This window comes from Sorex araneus, chromosome 3 (assembly GCF_027595985.1).
Source record: "Sorex araneus isolate mSorAra2 chromosome 3, mSorAra2.pri, whole genome shotgun sequence".
NCBI lineage: Eukaryota > Metazoa > Chordata > Mammalia > Eulipotyphla > Soricidae > Sorex > Sorex araneus.
In genome coordinates this window covers 16,984,981-17,006,269 of record NC_073304.1, presented here as the reverse complement: position 1 = coordinate 17,006,269, position 21,289 = coordinate 16,984,981, and positions in this window count along the sequence as shown.

The window sequence follows — 21,289 nt, the reverse complement described above, 5'->3', positions numbered from 1 at the left end:
TGTCACCTCTAAACACAGAACCAAAATATAGCTCCTGAACACTGCTGCATATGGCCCCAAACACACAATGGTGCCTTTTATCAGGCTTCCTCATTTTTATGATTTTATTGTAGAGATAGTGGACTTTTAAGTATTAGGGAGGGAAATTGAACTTGCATTTAAAATCTGAATTTTAAGAGGTATTCTCTTCTATGAGGATAACTGGATAATTGAAATAAACATTTCTGAAACATTTGTTTAGTTGCAGAATCAATCACTGTGTTGAGAGAATAGTGTTAAGTATCAAATATATAATTCTTATAAATATCTGACTGACAATGACTTGAACAAAGTGGATTTAGTGGAACCTAAATCCACTAAATTTAGTGGATTTGTGAGTTATGTGTAAATTTGACAGAGGAAAAGAACAATAGCAAAAATAATAATAATACTAATAATAATACCCCTAAACCCTGTAATCACTAGGTTTTCAAAGGTCTGTGTTCAAATTTAGTTCTTTCCATATTAGTTCCACTAACTTTGATCCTTTTCTCTAGTGAACTCTAATTTTAATTTTTCAAAATGGCTAGAATAGAGTTAAGTATCAATACTTTTGGAGGCTGCAGAGGAATTTTGGACACCTTCAGAGGCACTCAGATCTGTGCCCTGGGCTAAAATCACTGAGAAGCAATCAGTCATTAGGGTCAGAGGAATAATACTGATAAAGGCACTTATTTTACAAGCCACGAAGCCAGGTTTAATCCTTGGCACAGGAGATGGCAATGAGCACAGCCAAGAGTGATCTCTGAGCACAGAGAAAGGGAAGAGCATACAGTATATTAGCTAAAGTGGGATCCTAAATCAATGCATAGAGGCAGATATGGATAAAGTAACACCTAGGTGCTTAAGATTTCAAACATACTGATAAATTAGTCCTTTTATGGTTTTAAAACCATGATATTTGATATATGTTTTCTTTTACTTTAACCTGCCTTTATTCTGATTCTTTATTCCCACATTAGTCATTCTAACTTGAATGGTTTATGTAATGCAATCAATTAATTTCTTACCTTTCAGCTCTTTTAGAGATTGAAAAAGCTTTAAAATTGTAAATATGATTGAAAAATATTATAAGCACTATAAAGATGATGGGAATAAGGTTATATGGTGAGAAATAGTGACTGTTTCTTAGAAAAAGAAAGGTATCAAAACAATGTTCATATTTTTATATAATAAATGCCTACTCTTGCTTTATATTATCAAAGTACTATATTCATGAGAGGGAGTAGAAGAAATGAGTAAGTTAATTAAGATTTATAAGGTGCTATGTAATGGTAAATACCTATGCCACACACTGATTAAATACTTAAACTAAAGTAGAAAGTCATGTTCTTTATAAACCAATCTACAATTTCAGATAAAGTGAAAGTACACCTGAGCGATATTCAGTATAAGAAAGGAAAGAGAAAACTTAAAGTAAAATGAAAGAAATTCTCTGAGACCACTTGGTTTATAGATTTTGTAAAGGTGTATGCTCTCAGATATATATTTATACATAAATATGAATAAAACTTTATTATAAATAATTTAGTTAAAGAAAAGCTGTACTAAAAATTATATGACTTTTTTGCATTATTATGTTAGCACCTTTTAATACCTTTTAAATAACTTCTTATTGCAGAGTCTTTGTGGGGTAGGACTTAGTAGTAATTTTCATATTTAAAAATATTCAGAAATATGAAAACTCTTGATATGACAATAAACCCAGCAAAAGTCTTTTTTATTTTAATTTTATTTTATCATCATGTGGAAAGTTACAAAGTTTTCAGGTTTATGTCTCAGTTATACAATATTCAAACACCATCCCTTCACCAGTGCCCATATTCCAACACCAAAATCCCCAGTATGCCCCCTGCCCCCACCCCCCACCCCCAACTGTATAACTGATGAATTTCACTTCATTTTCTCTTTATCTTGATTACGTTCCATATTGCAAAACAAAAGTCACTATTGTTGTTGGAGTTTCCTCCCAAGAAAGACAGCCCTACTAAGAAAGCATTTGATAATTGGTTTTCCATTAAAAGATTGTATGTTTTCAGATTTTAGAAAATGTCGCGAGGCCGCGTTAGGGGCCCCACGGCTCGGATGTGTCACAGTCCTGTAAGCCGGAGCCATGTTAGTTGCTGCTCAGTGTCGCCAGGGATCCATCTGGAGAAGGTGAACTGGCTGTACCTCCTCCATCTGGATCCCCAGTGTTGCTGGTCCGGTTTCGGGTCCAGAGCATTTCTCCGGCCGCGTTGCTCACCAGAATGCCTGGCGTCTTCTCTGTTGAATGTGGCAAGATGGAGCCGAGGTTGGGTCGAGGGCGTGACTTCCGGTGGCTGGGACCACATGTAGGTTGGGCTGGCGCCGCCCCACTCCAGTGCCCCCCCGCGGCTCGGATATGTCCCAGTCCCGCAAGCCGGAGCCGTTTTAGTTGCTACTCAGTGTCGCCAGGGCTCCATCTGAAACCCAGCAAAAGTCTTAAAAATTGTTTATATTCATTACTTTCATCTTCAGGATGTCAACAATAACATTAGTTTTCTTATAGTTAGAATGAATCTGCTTATCATTATAGCTCAGCTAACTTTATTAATCTTAGACTGTTTTTGTTTAGTGTTGTTTGTTATTATTTTGTTTTGTTATTTTGATTACTCTTGGCAGTGCCTGGGGGTCATATTGGGTTCTAGTATCAAATATGGGTCAGCACTTGAGAGGCAAACACCCTCCTTGCTATTCTACTCCCTGTTGTCAAATTTAGTTTGTTGGTGTATTAAATTGTCACATCAAATGAAACTGAATAGAATCTAAATGTATTGCTTGTAATTTATGCTATATATTCCAAAAGGAATTCCAAGTGGAAAGCATTTCAAAAGTACCCCTAATCAAAGAAAAATTTCTAATATTTTTTGAGAAATATAGTTTTTTCTTGTTACATAGTATTTTATTTAATCTCAGGCATAAAAACAAGAAAAGTAGCCAAGGAAAGGTTAATATTTATTCTAAGGCCAGGTGAACATTCCTTCAAGAAATTGGGACAAAAGAAACAAATTAATGGTGAAGCAACTGGATTATGAACAGTAAATGGGGCTCATGCACATTAATTTTTATTGATGCAAAACTAAAAAAAAGTTACTGAAATTAATTACTCAATTAATTTTTCAATATGTGATTTTACTCAGTTAAAAACGATTATACTGGATTAACATTAAATAATGTTAGCCTTTAAAATTATATTCTGGGCTGGAGTGATAGCACAGTGGGTAGGGTATTTGCCTTGTTATGCAGCCGACCGGGGTTCAATTCCCAGCATCCCACCTGGTCCCCCGAGCACCCCCAGAAGTAATTCCTGAGTGCAGAGCCAGGAGTAAACCCTATGCACCGCTGGGTGTGACCCAAAAAGGAAAAAAATTAAAACTATATTCTGCTTTACACAAGGTCGAATACTTAGGGAAATGGATAGCATAATGAATAAAACTCCAATTCTTTTTTCCTCCAGTTACTGAACCATCATAGCAACAGAGACTTAGATTGCACATAGCTTAACAATTGTTAATAAAGCTGCTCTGAGCTGTTATAAACACACCTTTTCCCCTTTGTTAGCATAAATTGTAGTATTGTCACTAAATAATGTGAGATCTGTTTGTAATTCTTTGGGAGACCTCCATACTGTTTTCCATAATCTCTGTACCAGTCTATGATCCCATCAATGGTATTTATGGATTCCTGTTAATATCCATACCAGTATTTGCTTTCACTAGATCACCTGATGACAGATGTTCTAGCATGTATTTTCCTAAAAATTAGTGATTCTGAGTCATTTTATTTACCCCTTGACCGTTCGTATATATTATCCTTGGTTAATAGTGTGTTAATGTCCTTTGCTGTTTTCTTTAATTTAGAGTGCCTGGGATCAAATCTAGAAGTTCTATTGCATGCAATGCAGGCATTTTATAACAGTCACAACTGAATCCCCGTTGAAGATTTTTGATTTGGATTATTTGTTCTTGGTAATGTGTTTTAAGAATTATTTGTATAGTTTGGATATTAACCACTTAATCAGTTAATAAAATGTCTGAGAATATCTTTTCTGAATATGTAAGATGTCTTCATTTTCTTGTTTCTCATTGCTTTACAAAATGCTTTAGATTTCCACAAACCCAGTGTCTATATTTGTTTTGTTTTGTTTTAGTTATTATATTAATTAATAAGATATTTTCTAAGAGCCTTTATTTTTTGGGGGATTATTTCTAGAATGTTAGAATATAAATTAATTTGAAAAGAGAAAGATTAACTATTTTATCTACATGTTAATAATACATTTCAGACAATTTTGGCCATTTTATTGATATGTTTCAATTATACTTTATTAACGAAATAGACAAAATTAGTTGACTTATCTTACTTTATATGTTTCTTTAGCTTGATGAAGCTTCATTTTATTGTGCTTATCTTAAAACCCAAATCAAACAGAATGCTGTGAAGCAGTGATTAGATAGACTGAATGTTAGAGATAAATCCATGGATCTGAATGCCAAAGGTATATTATATGACATTTCTGGACATTAACACCTGCTTTATGCAAAAGTGTCAAACATGTTCAATGTATTTAAGTCAACCATGCATTGTTAATATAATTTGAACTATATTAATGAGACGTCATCTTGATCATTCAGCACTTCTGTTAAAAGGTCTTTAATTTTTAAAATTAGTCTAATTTACCAATGTGATGACTGAAGCATTTATAGTTTTCCTCCTGGGATATATTCATTTTGCCATAAAAGTAGAGTTAGACCATCCCCAGACATGTGAATGCTTGATTAGCGTAGTAAGTATGCTTATAGTCAAATCTCAAGATAATCGATACATTTTTATTACAAAATGGTATATCTTGATACTGTTAAATAAAATTATGAGCATAATATCTTAATTTGAGTAAATTTTAGGACAACTAAAACCATTTGGTCATGGAAGACCTCTGCTGATTATATTAACTTTAAAACCTAAATAATAAGAAACAGAACAGGAAATTTTAAAATAATATCTAAATGAATTAAAAGTAATGTAGAGTCTCTATAGGAGAAAGGAAATTGGTTATTTGAGAGAAAAAAAATAAGGGGGGAAGAGAGGAGGATAGTAAGAAGAATTTAGTGGAATTTGGATGAAAGAATCTCATAAAAGAGTGTGAGATGGGTTAGATTTTCTAGGTCCCAAAAGATGCAGGATATATCTTTCATTTTTTTTAAAACGCACTGCAATGGCACTGGAGGTTATAAGGCAAAAATAAAGAATATGGTTTTAATTTTAAAAAATTATTCATGTTACCTTGAACAATAGAAAATTAATATCTAAAATAACAAATTCAATTAATATCTATTTTAGCAAGACAATTTTAAAAATAGTTTTTAATATGACAGATTTATAACAATAGAAAAAACATTGTTTTGAATTAAATAAAATATTAACATATATTATTGTTGGACTAATGGCAGAAATGTATGGAATGTTTGTGTCTCTCTGAATTGTGAGCATTAAAATACCTTCCCCAATGTGAGAGTATCAGGAGGATGAATCTTGGCAAGGTGAATTACTAATGTTGGCAGAGTTTCATGCACGGAATTGGTACTGTTTGAAAAAAAGTTTCAAAGAATCTCCTACTCCTTTCATCATGTAAGGATATGATGAGGCAACGATCATCTAGGATGAGAAATTAAGGTCTATATAGGCCCTAAACTTGACATCATTTTATTCTTGAACTTACCATTCCCAGAATGGTAAGGCAAACATTTCTGTTGTCTATAAAAAGCTATCAAGCATGTTTTGTCATTCTAGGCCCTAAGTTGACTAGAAAGGGCCAGTGAAGAAAACAGAGGAGTCAACAATATTTAGTGTAGGAAAATATATTTTATTCATTGTGAACACTGTAATGAACACTGATTTTTTATGGCTAAGAAACTACACACAAAAAAATTTAAGCTTTAGACTTTGGTCTGTTCATCTAGTTCTAATTTGTCTCAATAACTGAGGCAAGATGAATAAAAAAATATATGGGGTTAAAGATAATGGAATTTTAATGACCACATGTTGACCAGATATTAATCAGACATAAAAGTAGAAATGTAGCCAATAACAATAGTTCCTTTCTATTGTAAAGTCATATTCCATTATATTGATTAATCTTGGTTTATATACCTTTTGACAGAAGTAGGATTTCTAGAGTCTCCTCTCCACCAAACGAAACTTCTAGAACAGCCTAATGCAGTCTAATGCACAGTTACACAACAGAAGTCTGGATAGTCAAGTCAGGAATAAAATTTGAAAACAAAGGGACAAAGGGTCACACGTTTCTTTATAACAAGTACAGAAATTCTGAAAAGACAGAACAATGATACAGTGGGTAGGGTGTTTGCCCTGCACAAGGCCATGTGGATTCAATCCTCGGGGTCCAATACCGTCTCATGAGTCTGCCAGAGACATACAGGAGACCTGTCTCATAAGATGGAGAGGAAATTTAACCTGAGTACAGCAAGTGATAGCCCCCAAACAATAAACACAACAAAAAGAACTTCTACCTCCACTAAAAACGTCACCCTGCATTGTTCTTAGGATACCCAAGAATGTCTTACTTCAGCTCATTCACACACACACAGGTGCGTGCCTTTTTGATTTTCATCTCACTTCCCTTCCTATCCGTGTTGCATCAGTTTCCAAAAAGCTGCTTTACTGACCTAAGTGCATCAGAAAGTTACTTACAGGCCTGTCAGTTGCAGTGTCTCTCCCTATCTCCAGTCTGCAGGGCGAAAATACTATAGTTTCAGGAGAGTCTACAACCATTATATTGTCTACAATTCTAAAACCATAAAGCAAGGAGATCAACAATGCAAGAAATTTTTTATTCTACTATTTTTTGTTTGTTTTGTTTTTGGGACCACATGTGTAGTGATGGGGCTTGCTTCTGGCTCTGTGCTTAATGATCAATTCCTGGCAGTCTCAGAACATAAATAGTTGCAGAGGTCCAATCGCTGATGTCTGTGTGCGAGGCAAGTGTTCTACCAGGGCCCTGTCATTCCTGCTTCTATTCTACCACTCCTCACCTGTCCTCTTTATTTTAATATCATGGTTTACAGAGTTGTTCGTAATATATACAGTTGTTACTGGCATTCAATATGCCAACCCCAATCCAAATATCAAATGCTACTATTTAGGGTGTGTTCTCAAGTATCTTTTTATGCATTCTCTGACAATGACTATGTTTATTAGATTTTCAATTTCTTTCAGTTCCTTTCTCCACAAAGTCTGACATGGAATCTTCTCATACTCATTCTTTTTTGAAAGTGAAATTAGCATTCAGTTTTTCTAAGACAACATTTGCTCAAATAAACATAATATACATATAAGTATATACATGTTCAAGGAAATAAATGAGCTTATTAGGACAGCGTATGGATTTTACTTTAAATATCTTCTACTAAATTAAAAAAAATTTGAGTTATGGTAGTTCTTAAAGATGATATTATTCATTTATTGATCAAAATGACAAAGTAAATTATTACAGTAGCAGAGGTGAGCCATTATTTTTATGCCCTGTTTCTTGTTTTAAAAACCAATACTCCAATACTCCAATGAAGAAGACATAATATTATGACTTTGAGTCTAAGTATTAATATCATGATTCATTATTTGAAGAGATATTATAGCCTGTCCCTATTAATTAGTACAGAAAATAGCACACTTATACTCATCGATTTATCAATTGTGGGTACCCTACATTTTTTATATCTACTAGATATTATTGTAGATAACTAGCATTAGGAATAAAAAGATTTAGGTAGACAGTATGGACTGAAAATAGCAATGTATAAATCTTCCATGTGGATAGTATTTAGATGCATGTAACCAAGTAAGAGAAAAAAAGTTGTGTATTATTCAAATAAAAGGGGATCTATGTAGAATTAAGCCCTAAGGTTCTCTGGGTTTTCAAGGTTAGAGAGAGCAAGAGGACCAGTAAACTGGGAAGGAACGTTTATAGAGTCAGTGAAATGGTCAGAGTGGTACTCTGGTAGCCAGTTAAGTTAAATGATTGCAGTGGGAAAAGGGATAGACTGGATTAAAAATCAAATTACTCAGTGAAATGAAGACAACATAGACTTCCCAGTAATGCCTCAAAAAATAATCCTCAAAAACTGTCTCAGTTTAAAAGAACAGTAAAGTTGCCTCTTGTCTTTGGATATTAGCATTTGAAATGAAGGCATCAGCAGGAATTGATTCTCTCTGAAGGCTGTTTAGGACTAGACTCTTTATTTGACCTCCATCTGTCTCTGTTTTATTTTGCTCTTTTTGGGGGGAATGAAGGGGCTAATTTGTGTGTGTGTGTATGAATCTTATAGTTTTTCTTGAAACAGAGTTAGAAAGATAAGAAGAGAAAGAGAAAAAGGGGAAATAGATACTCAAGAAAACACAGCCTTCTCCACAGTGGCAAAAGAGGTATCGAGGCAATAATGTATGATACGTTTTCAAGGGAGAACACAGACTTATGAGCAAGCTGCATGTCACTGATTTTATTTTTGTGTGTTTTTTTTGTTTTTTTTTAATAAGGATACTAATTATTAAGATTCATTCTAATCTAGTATGACCTCAACCAGTAATAACTTCACAGATGCTTTTTCAATAAGGTCACATTCTTGACTTCTGGGATTACTGACATGAATTTATGAGTGTGAGTATATATTAAAACTGAAAATTAAATATTTGATTAAAAACCTATGAGTTCCTTACTATGTTATAGTTATTAACCACATATGAATATATATGTATATATACATATATATCGTAGTTACTAACTATATGCAAGTATATAGGTGGGGGTAAAATGCTTAAATTGCTTTAGGGGAAGAAAAAAATTATACATATATTTAAAATAAATAATGCTAACTAAAGGAAGGCAATAACCAAGGAAGTGATAGAGACATTGAGAGTTTTATGCAACTCTTTAATATTGGATAAATCTCAACTTTTTTCCATGGGGCATTAATGATAGAAAAAGGAATTTCTGAAATGATTTTTAAAATTGTTTTAAGATTAAATATTTAATATTTATTTGTTAATATATAAGTAAGTAATACAGGCACAAGGGAAGCATGTTTGTCTTAGATATTTATAAACAAAAATTCCAGCAAGAGACTTTCTGGGTGACCTCAGAAGATGGTCAGGCCAGCTCCCTCCCTAACAAAACCTAGTCAGTCATTTCACAGCCCGAAGCCAGAGTCATGCCTCTGGCCAAACTGCCCAATTAAAAATTATGGTTTTTCTGGAGGGTGTGGCCACATCTATGTGGCATTTTCAGACTCTAGAACACTGACATCCCAGTAGTAGCCCTGCAAATGTAGAAGCCAAAAAAAAATATCTTGACTAACAAAAACATTAACCGCATTGCAAAAACAATTTAGTAAACCCTCTGACAAGGTCTTAATGTCCCTATGGTGAGATACAACATTTTTCACAAGTTTTCTTCTAAGGAAAATTAGTTTTTTTTTTATCATTCTGTTAGCATTTATAATAACAAGCTATATGTAATAAATTATTGTGAGCCTGCTATGGGGACAGGTTTGAGAGGTGATTGGGAAAATGGAGACAACATTGGAGGGAAGGTGATGGTGATCTGGTGTTGGAATATTGACTGTCTGTAACAAATGATCATGAACAACTTTGTAAACCACAGTGTTTAAATAAAATGAGGGGGGAAAAATCCCAGCAAAATATGATTTGGATTATGTGTGACAGAAGTCGATGGAAATTTTCGCCAATCTCAGTAAATTCTTGAAAGGGCTAATATGGACATATGGTTTGAATTCATTTGATAGTTTTAATTTGCAAGATAACTTGAGTGTTCTCTTAAAAGATATAATTATGGTGACTGAAACTAAAAAAAATTGTGATGACAATATTTACAGGTCAAGGATCATCCACTGGTAGAGTATGTCCTTTGCAAGAATGAGGCTGTTAGTTTGATCCTTAGTGGAGACCTTCAGGCTGAGAGATGGTCCAGAGACATTGCTGTTAGGAATCAATGATACTAGAGAAAGTGCGCCACCTCCAACACGTTGTCACCAAGCTTGTGTGAACACCGAAACTAAAATATGACCCTTAATGATTACCACAACCAAATGTGGTAGCACAGCCACCAATTGCAAGTTGCAATTAACCTCCTCATGGCAACAAGGTTAAAAAAAAAACACAGCAATAACAATGGTAAAGGGCAAAGGAAGAACTGCATTATTAAAATTACAATGTGAACAATTTCATGTTCTTGAGTGGCAAATCAGTATAAATGAAATGAAGAGGTTGGTCTATACAAACCAAATGAAATGATATTTGTGGATTAATCATTTCCAGAGGGAATTTGCAGTCATAGAATTATTCAAATATCTATGTTTCTTAAAATTACTATGATCCAGGCTAGAACAATAGCAAAGTGAGTTGAGTGCTTGCCTTGGACATGACGGATGCATGTTCAACCCATGGCACTCCATGTCCTTCTTCACCTGGGCCCATCGAGAGTGATTGTTAAGCACAGAGCCAGAAATTAGCCCTGAGTATCTCTGGGTTTATCCTATGCCCCCAAAAATAAAAGAAAAAATTACTTTAATCATAATTTAAAACAAACAATAAAGACTAAATAAAATACATAATTTTGCTCAGATGTCTAACTGAATATTTCAAAAAGTAATCAGATAAATCTATAACATCACTGTATCACTGTATCACTATCATCCCATTGCTCATTGATTTGCTCTAGTGGACTCCCACCAGTAATGTCTCCATTGTGAGACTTGTTATTGTTTTTGTCAAATCAAATAAGCCATGGGTAGCTTGCCAGGCTCTGCCCTGTGGGTGAGATATTCTTGGTAGCTTCCCAGGTTCTCCGAGAGGGATGGAGGAATCAAAACCAGGTCAGCAGCATGCAAGGCGAATGCCCTACCAGCTGTGCTATCGCTCCAGCCCAAATCTATAACATAAACACAAAGTATTTAGCTCTAATTATTCCTCACTAGAATAGTTATATTATGACTATATTTCTTTATGAATTGAATGGTACAAATGAAACTTCAGGAAAAAAAATCTCTAAATATCACAGAGAAAACTATGCATACTATATATGAAAAACAACAAAATGAATAATGCTTGCTTTAAAATGATAATTTTGAAGATTTGTTTAACTTGAAAAAATACTAATGTCAAAGATATGAAGTTTAGTGTGTCAGTGTGTGTTTGAAAAATTATCTAAAATATGTCCTTCAACATAATAGCATGGAAAAATGACATCTATTAAAAATAAATATCTATTTAAATAAATTAAATATCTATTTAAATAAAAATAACAGGCTATTAATATCTATTAATATTCACAAAACAGAAACAAAAATGCATGCCTATTTGCTTGATTAGCGTGGTTATTTATTAGGATATACCATTTATTTATATGTATATATATACACACATATACACATATATATGCATATGTAGTTACATATATGTGTTTGCGACTATATATTAAAACATTTGAGCAGAGCAAGTGGAAACATATACCTGACACCTGTAAGATATTATGACATTTTTATGCATGGAAAATTGCATGAATTCTGACACTTTTAGTATACTGTTAAAAAAGCACCTCACACATTATGCCATTGACTTTCCAATAAACCATTAAATACTGTTTTATTCCTTCCATAACTACTTAACTGCTAGACCAACATAACCCTGCCTAAAGCTTTAGTAAATTGTGCAGACACTTCACCCCCAAAGAAGTACAATTCAACAGCCTGGGTGCAAAGATCACTGCACAGTTCAGATTTTAAGCAAGAGGTTAGCATCTTATGACTTACAGAAATAAAACACTATTTAAAATGGCAGAATTTTATTCATGTTTTCCGAGTTCTTAGAAAATAGGTGCAGAAAACCCAAATTAAAGAGTAAATGAGAGAACTAGAAGCAAAGTGTTCTACAATTTCAGAAGATATGCTAAGTTCTGTCTTTCCTTAGGCACAATTAGGAAGGCTAAATAAAATGTTGCATAAAAAGTATAGATAATTAATATGTTCTAGTAAAATGGTAATTGCTGCTTAGAAGTTTGGTCTTATTTACCTGTTTGATATGGCCACATCTTTGCACTCAGAGGCACTGTACCTACCACTATCATTGGCTCTTTCATCCTTTGCATTTGGATTTTATCTGATGGTAAATAGTGAATATTGGAGTTTCTATTAGTCTTTGTTATGCTCAGCATTGGAAGACAGCAGTGGGTCTTTGCTGAATGAGTTGATGAGGAATACATGAGTAAAGAATTAAAATATGAAGAGATGAATAAAAAATATTTCTGCTAACAGCCCTGATGCACATTCCTTTCTGACTCACCAGCTGACTCTTGATCATACTTTTTTTAAAGACATTTTTCCATATTTTCATATTTATTCATTAAGTATGCATCTTGGTCTAGGTTCTCCAGAGAAACAATGATAATGGATATGCAGAGACATTTAATTTTAAAATTTATTCTTAGGAATTGGCTCAAATGATTGTAGAGAACAAGAAGTCTTCCAAACTGGAAGTCAAGGAGAGACAATTATATGTTTTAGTCTAAATCTAAACCAAAGGCTGAGGAAGACATATGTCAGCTGAATGACAGAGAGCAAGCAAGATAAATCTTTCTTAGCCAGATTTATGCCGTCTTCAGTGGAATGGATAAAACCAAGTCACATCAAGGAAGGGCAAGATGCTTTACTCAGTCTAGTGGTTAAGTTATTAATATTGGGTACTGAGTGCTAGTACAGAAGGTGGATGCTGCACATGTGGCAAAACCATTTTCTATTCCTGGCATCAGGAATGATCCCTAAGCATAGAGGTAGCAGTAATTCCTGAGTAATTCCTGAGTAATTCCTGAGTTTCTTAGAATTGCATAGTAGCTCCTTATGTACATATACCACAACCTTTTCATCCATTTATTATTCATTGGACATTTGAATAATTTTCATATACTATTATTAAAATCAGTAAAATGAATATAAATGTGCAACATCTTTTAATTAGTGTTTCTGTCTGGAGGATATATTCCAAGAAGTAGAAGGCCTGGGACACATGTGAATTCTATTTTTATTTTAGAACATACTTATTTGTTGGGGGTCCCAAGTGATATTTAGGAGGCCCAAACCCCTTCTAATGATTCCACTAGCCTGGTGGTTCAATGTAATGATAAATAAAAGATTTTGTGTTACTTGAGGTTGGCTATGTTGGGGATTAACCCAGGCATCCTTGCGGTGCTCCAAAACCTCCAAGTCTACCTTCAACATTCTTGAAGGATGTGTGTTACTGGAAATTAAACTGAGGCCTTTGTACTGTCTCCTGTCTCCTGTTAGTTTTTGCAGAACTTTCCATGCAATTTTTGTAGAGGCTAAAACAGGCAACATTTCCCACACCAGTGACTGAAGCTTCCTTTCACCAAATCCTCAGCAACATGTGCTGTCTCCATTCTTCTTGATTAGGCCATTCTCACTCATGTGAGATTGCTAAGGTGGACGTGAAGGGGTGAGGGGAAACTTACAATCTAGTCAATCTAATTGATTGTTGCAAATCTTATCTATACACGGGATACCCTGTCAGCTAGATGATGGAAAGGTTAAGGTATATATATAGTTATAGTATAAAAAGGAATGAGTATTAAGGTAACTTCCTCCCTTGACCCCTGTGATCATAGCCAGACTAATGGGAATACCGTTTTGATGTGTTTTTTTTTTTTTAAGCTCTGCATGGAAAAAGAAATACTTCAGGAATAAGACAGGAAAATAAATACAGCAGGGAAAGAAATACTTTGAATCCATTATCACATGATAGAGAATGAAGGAAAGCCAAATGGTCAACAAGCAGCAAGCACCAGCAGGCAGATGCAGATAACAGTGCATCAGGGGCAGACCAGTGGTATCAAGATCACGGGATACGGAGGGACCCAAAACCCAAGGACAATAAGGAACTGCCAAGCTGAGGAACCATCTAGGAACAAAACCAGTGATCTAGCAATAGGAATCCATGATGGCAACATGACAACCAGCAGTAAATCAGCATGAGGTGTGGATGAGGACATTATAAAAACCAAAACTACCTTCTTACAACTGTTCAATTAATAATTATAACTTTATGAACATCCAGAGATTTGTAAGTTAATTTAATAACTCAAGGAAAAACTAAGGAGTTAGCCAGTTTCATCTAACAAGTTCATATTTCATTGTTGTTTTGACAATGGCATTATTGGTTTGAAAGTAAGAGTCCCAAGGACACTTTTTGATATGTCCAATTGTAGGATAACATAGCCTCAGGTAGTTTAGGTTTATTGGTTTACTCCTGTCACAGTGCTCCCATCCCTCTGTGTTTATTTGTAGCTTCTTTCTTAGTGTTCTGTTGACTTGTAAATACAATTTTTCTCTTTCTTGAGTCCTTTGCATAGTTTATTCAGAGCAATGTCCTTTTTTGTATGGACACAGGAAGACTTAGCAAATGCTATGCTTTTGTAACCTTATGTCATTTGACTCTACATGATATTTTCCTCCTGTGCATCTGTTCTCTTGACCTAAGCCTCAGCTGCCCTTACTTCCTAGCACCGTCAAAAGCAGGGTCCTGATGAGGGACAAGACGGACCCAGGGCAAGTGGTGAGTTGTGTGCTACCCTGGCATCAAAATGGGCCTGGCCAAAGTGCCTAATGCTTAACCATAAGTGAAGAACTTGATCTTGGACAAATGCTGTCATGATCCAAAAGTAATAACGAGACTAGGACCCTGCTAGGGATAGGAAAGACTGATCTGGCCTGAGCACTGTAGTCTGAGATTGAGATGGCCCCAGGAAAGCTATTCTATAAGCTTTAATGCATCTCTTATTGTGTCCATACAAAATGATTAATATTATGAATACGTATATGTTTGCTGGCTGAGGAGAAGAGAAACACACTCATGGGACTCCACCCTTAGGTGGATCCTCCTGCTGAAAGAGAGTCAATCCTAGGAGAATCATCCCCTGAGGGAAAGGAACCTTACCCCTATTGATTGTGACCACACCTATGTGTATGCCCCAATCCCCTCATGCTCCATGCTCGGGGTATTTAACTAGGCTGTAAGAGGGGGCCAGATCCAGAGATCCAGAGAGAGATCCACAACCAGGAGAAAAGCAGAGAGAGAGAGAATGAAATAAACTGATCGAACAACCGGTTTGGCCTTCTTCCTTCCGTTGCCTGCCCTGAACAACAGCCACACACAGCGGTTCCAGAGCACCGAACACGGGCAGTGAGACAGAGCCCCATGGAGAGCCCGAGAGTGCACACACCCCTCGGAGTGCCTTAGTTTTTACACCCAATAACACTTCTCTCTCTTTCTCTCTCTCTCTCTCTCTCTCTCTCTCTCTCTCTCTCTCTCTCTCTCTCTCTCTCTCTCTCTCTCTCTCTCTCTTTTCTTTTTTTTTGGTAGGGATAGCTAACCATATGCTAATCTAATTTCCCCATTATTTTGATAGTGTTACTGGATATTGCTGAGCTTGTGAGTGCTTTATATATTTTAAATAGTTCTTTAACTTATGGATTGTATGCAAATGTTTTTCTACCCATTCTTAGAACATCTTTCTATTTTCAGCTTAAGTTCCCTTTTTGATATAATTCCATTAATTTACTTTGGGTTTTGATCTCTTTTCCAATAGCCAAATCACTGAATATACTTCAAAGAACATATCCTAGAGCATTCTGTGAAAAACAAACATGTTGTTTCTAATGAAGAAAAACATGGAACAAAATATAGCAATGATTTCACCACTGAAAAACAACCACATTTAAGACAGAGAAGGAGAGAGTTGAACAACCTGACTTTGTCTGAACCAGTGACATGGTCACTCTGCATGTGAACTGTGATGGAGCTACAGAATATTTGCATGAGAAGTGAACCTGGAGGGGGATAAAAGATCATTCAAGAACTTTTAAATACATATTTTCTAAACAAAATGTGTTATTTTTATGGAAGTCTAGAGAAATATCAAATTGAATTTCATGGTAAAAGTCTTTGATTGTTGCTTCGGGAGTGATAGTATAGTGAGTAAGGCATATGCCTTGCACGTGGCTGATCTGGGTTCGATCCCAGGCATTTCAAATGGTCTCGCAAGCACTGAGAGGAGTAATTCCTGAGTGCAGAGCCAGGAGTACTCAAAGCATTGCCTGGCATATCCCAAAACACACACACAAAAAAATACTTTGATTTGTTATGCTGAAATAGGTTATCTAATTTGATAAAATATGAAAATATTTTTAAAATATTTTTAGAATTTTTTTTAAAAAAATTAATGGACCACCATGAGGTACAGTTACAAACTTACAGACTTTGATGCTTATGTTTTAGTCATATAATGATTGAGTACCCATCTCTCTACCAGTGCCCATTGTCCACCACCATTATTTCCAATATCCCTCCCACCCCATCCTCCCCACCTCTGTACATTTTTAATGGTAGTTTTTTTCTCATAAGAAAGATTGAGGACAGAAAAATGAGCATATTGATTCTTAACTGATCATATACAAATATTAAAATTTAGGGCTGGAAAGATAGCACAAATGGTAGGGCACTTGCTTTGTATGTGGCCAACCCAGGTTGGATCCCAGGCACCACGTACGGACCCCTGACCACCGCCAGGAATGAGCCCTGAGCATAAAGTCAGGAATGAGTCCAGATCACAGAGTCATATGTGACCCAAAAAACAAAACAAAACAAAATATATAGATATCTTAAGCAAATGGATATTTGTAGTTGTAAAAAACTAAAGAACTCCGAGGGGGCGCGTCCACTCGCAGGCTCTCCGGGCGGCTCTGTCTCACCACCCGCGTTCTGTGCTCTGGAACCGCAGTGTGTGGACTGGATCGGGATGGCCGGTGGTCAAGGACAGGCGAAGGAAGAACGAGGACCAAGCTGGTTGCTGATTAGTTACCGTTTATTCAATCTTCAAACTTTCTCATCTCCCACACTCCCAGCTCCGGCCTCTCTCTGGATCTACCGCTCAACTGCTCCTCTCTCTGGCTTCTCTCTCTCCAATCGATCTCTCTCGGTGGATCTGCCCTGTGGATCTGCCCCCGGAAACAAGATACAAAACCAAAACCTAAGGCTTCTTTGGGCTGAAAGCACTCGGATTTACATCCCAAAGACCAGGCTGGGCTGCAGCAAGAAATCTACATGTCAATTACAAACTAGACAGCACCTGAAATTTACATCCCAAAGACTAGGCTAGTACCTTAGATCTGCGGGTCAAAGATCAGCTAGGTTTCTGTGACAAAAGGTTTCTGTGACAAAACTCCAGAAGGCAGCTGGGAAAGGGGAAATGTTCCAACATCTCCCCCCTTTTTGTTTAGAACAGATTTTAACCATAAAATAAAATGCTAGGCACAAAAAGTTCAATAACACTAGCAGAACACCTATTCTCCATGACAGATACGCTTTCAGCAGGACCCATCCAAGGATGAAATCCCAAGGTTGTGTTTCTCCTCTCCTTGTCAGACAAACATATAAGCATTCACAATATTAATCATTTTGTATGGGCATAGGAAGAGATGCATAAAACTTTTAGAATTGCTCTCCGGGGGTCACCTCATCTCAGACTACAGCGCTCAGGCCAGATTAGTCTTTCCTAGCCCTAGCAGGGCCCTGTCTCGCCGTTGCTTTTGGATCATGACATGACATCCCATGCATGATCAAGCTCTTAACATATAGTTAAGCATTAGGCGCTTTGGCCAGGCTCATCTCGATGCCAGGGTAGCACACAACTTACCGCTTGCCCTGGGTCCTTCTTCGTCCCACGTTGGGACCCTGCCTTTTAGAGGGCTAGGAACTGAGGGCAACCAAGGCTACATACAGTCAAGAAAGCAGATGCCCGGGAATTAATAATATTCAAAGCCAATTAAATCCCAATTGCAAAGGCATAATATTAAATGTCTTCCTCTGTCCATACAAAAAGACATGGCTTTATACTAAACTATTCAAAAGACAGGAAGAGAGGAGAAAGACAATATCTCACTAATACATATAAAATCATAGATTTAACTCATCAAAAATACTTTGCCATATAACTGAAAACCTAATACCAGAAGGATAGTTATTACAGGTACTATGAATTTACAAATCCATTATTCTAACTGCTCATATATATATTATACACTAACAAATAATTCTTAAATTATCCCATAAAAATTCAGTCAAATTTTACAGCATCAGTGTTATACAAAATAAAGCATAATTCCAATCTACAGGAAATCAAAAGCGCGCACAAGCTAAAACAGGAAGAGTTAAATTTCTGTTAAAATACATCAGGTTAAAAATCAAATTAAAGTGATGCAGTAAGAAAAAAATCTATTGCATCCATACACTGATTATCTTTAAATTTCCATACCAGGCTTATTTCTACTCTTTTGACTGTATGAACATAACTTTGATGGGTGTGACCGATATACCTAAGCTCCTAGTGGCAAGGGGAGAAAGGACAAACCAATGATATCCAACAGTAGTTCCAGTATAAAAAGTAAGAAGCAAATTTTCTGTGTAACAGCTGAAACATTGAAACTTTGTTAATATAATTAGAAATAATAATTTAGTAAAAGTACATTATCACTTTGGAGATAATCAAATAGAAAATATGAACAGTATTAATCAAGCAACACAAATTAAAAAATATAATTGTAGAAAATTCTAGGTTCATAAACATTATTGTAGACCCATAAACATTTCTTTCAGATTGTGCTGCACAACCTGAAAATAGTAAATGTATTTTGAAAGTCCATCTATTTTTTTTTTTCTCTTTGGGTCATACCTGGCAATGCACAAGGATTATTCCTGCCTCTGCACTCAAGAATTACTCCTGGTGGTGCTCAGGGGCCATATGGGATGATGGGAATTGAACCCGGGTGCAAGGTAAACACCCTACTCACCGTGCTATCACTCCAGCCTCAAAAGTCCATCTTTTAAAACAGTGTTTTGTAATCCTTCTTGAGGTGTTATTTTCTACTTTAATCATCATTGATCACTAACCTAGAGTTTTATACTATAACTTTGCGTGATGGCAAAACTTTCTCCATCTTACACTTAGTCATCAGAGGTTCTCAATCTGCTTTGATTTCCAGACACACTTTAGTTCTTATGCAGATTCTAGTAAAATGACAAAAAATCAACAATGGAAGGGGTTGTGATGATTGCAAAATAACTTCATGAAAGATTTACATTTGTAAAGCCTCAAGTGCAATGACGCCAAACACAGTGTTCTCATGTCCATAGAAAATCAAATATAGCATCAATACTGCAACGTCAATACTGCTACAAACATAATGAGAAAAATTAAAGACTCTTATTCTTGCAAAGTAGTTATACTTCATCACAGAGACTAATGTAAGCCAGTATTTTGTTTTACATGGATATTTTTATTCCAAGAATAAGTTAGTCATTGTCACAGAGTCGTATGCTAAGTGATTGGTTAAATGTTATATCACAATCTCCATTCTAGCTCCCATCTGTGTTGTGGTAAAAGGAGTCAAGGCTATCTCCTTCTTGCCTTGAAGTTAAGGTGCTTGCCTTGTATTCTGCTGACCCTGGATTGATCCCAGGCACTATATATGCTTTCGCACACACTGCCAGGAGTGATTTCTAACCACGGAGCCTAGTAAAAAACCCTAAGCAACTTTAGGTGTGGCCAAACACAAAACAAACTAAAACCATCTGTAATGTGGCGAATTACTTTTATAGTATAACATTTTTAAGCATGGCACAATATACTTTTCCCATTTGAAGAAAAATTTTATGTCCAGTTTAGAAATAATCCTTGCTACTAATAAACAGATAAGACAAATATCATAGAGAGTAGGAAGATTAAAAAAAATCTTCTAACAGATCTCTCTGCTCAATCTCAGTGTCAATGTTTTTTTTTTCAACTGAGATGAACAAAATACTGCATCAGATCAATATCAATAATGACTTGAAAATTTTAAAAGTAAAACTGAACAACAAATAAGTATGTGTTTTGAGACTAAAAAAATATTTTATATAAACACAAAATGTCATTGAGTCATCATTGAACTATACTATGGACTGATATAATTGTTTTCTAGAACACTCTCCTGTACATGTGCTTCCATATATCCCTGGTAGCTCAAATAACACAGTTCTCCACTTGCATATCATTTTCTTCAAATATCTCATCAACAGTATTTTTTAATATATTCTAAACATTATTTTTAGTAAAAAATTGAAAGGTCAAATCTTCACTGTGAAAAAATAATGTATTTCATTGGTCCATATTTCAACATTTAAGCCTTCATTTCTACCACAATATGGACTAAATTTCAAATTCTAAGATTTCATATGTCAAAGTCCTAAAACCCCTATAGTTCAGAATGTGACCATATGTTGATACAGCGCCTTTTAACAGGTCACAAAATTAAATGAAGCTATATAGAAACCTCAGAATAAGACACGTTTACTGTCACCTTGATTTTGGACTTGATTTTAAAATTAAATAAAGTGATGTTGTGTAAGCAGCTCTGACTCTGCTACTTTGTTTTGACAGCCGGATCAAACAAGCACACCAGGATTTCAGGAGAAGATTGTGTTGTATTAATTTCTGTAATGAATCCTTCAACTCTCAACGTTATTTTTGCTACACTTGCTAACAGGATAAACGCTCACACCAGCAAGATTTTTGTATATTTAAAATTTAAACCAGTTTCAAAAGTGGGTTATAGATTCAGGTTTTCTGTGTTTGCCTCCCATAGAACACTATGGTTCTAAGGTTGGCTTTGCTTTAATAGTCGATGTAGGCTACCAGTTGTGCAAGATAGCAAGGGCCATAGTTTATAGGCTTATTCTATTGTTCCACTTGTATCCAGATTCTTCTCTACCAGCACAATACATCAAATGAGATTATTCTGACAGTTTTGAGGACAAGTACTTTATGGACAGGTACTTCGGTAAACTCTTTAGAAGAATTACTTCTCATTTCTTATTATCAAATCTGTTCCTTTAAAAGGGTATGATTTAGAGCCTCAGTCATGGTGATAGTGGGTCAAGAGTGGCAGTTTCTAAAGGCTAGCTTCCATTTTAGTCAAGGTTTCTCCAGATACCTTTTATATCTTGACAGCAGGACTATCTTTTTTTTTTTTATGTTTCCATCTCATATAAGCAATGTAAATACCTGCATCCCTGTTCCATGTTTATATATGTA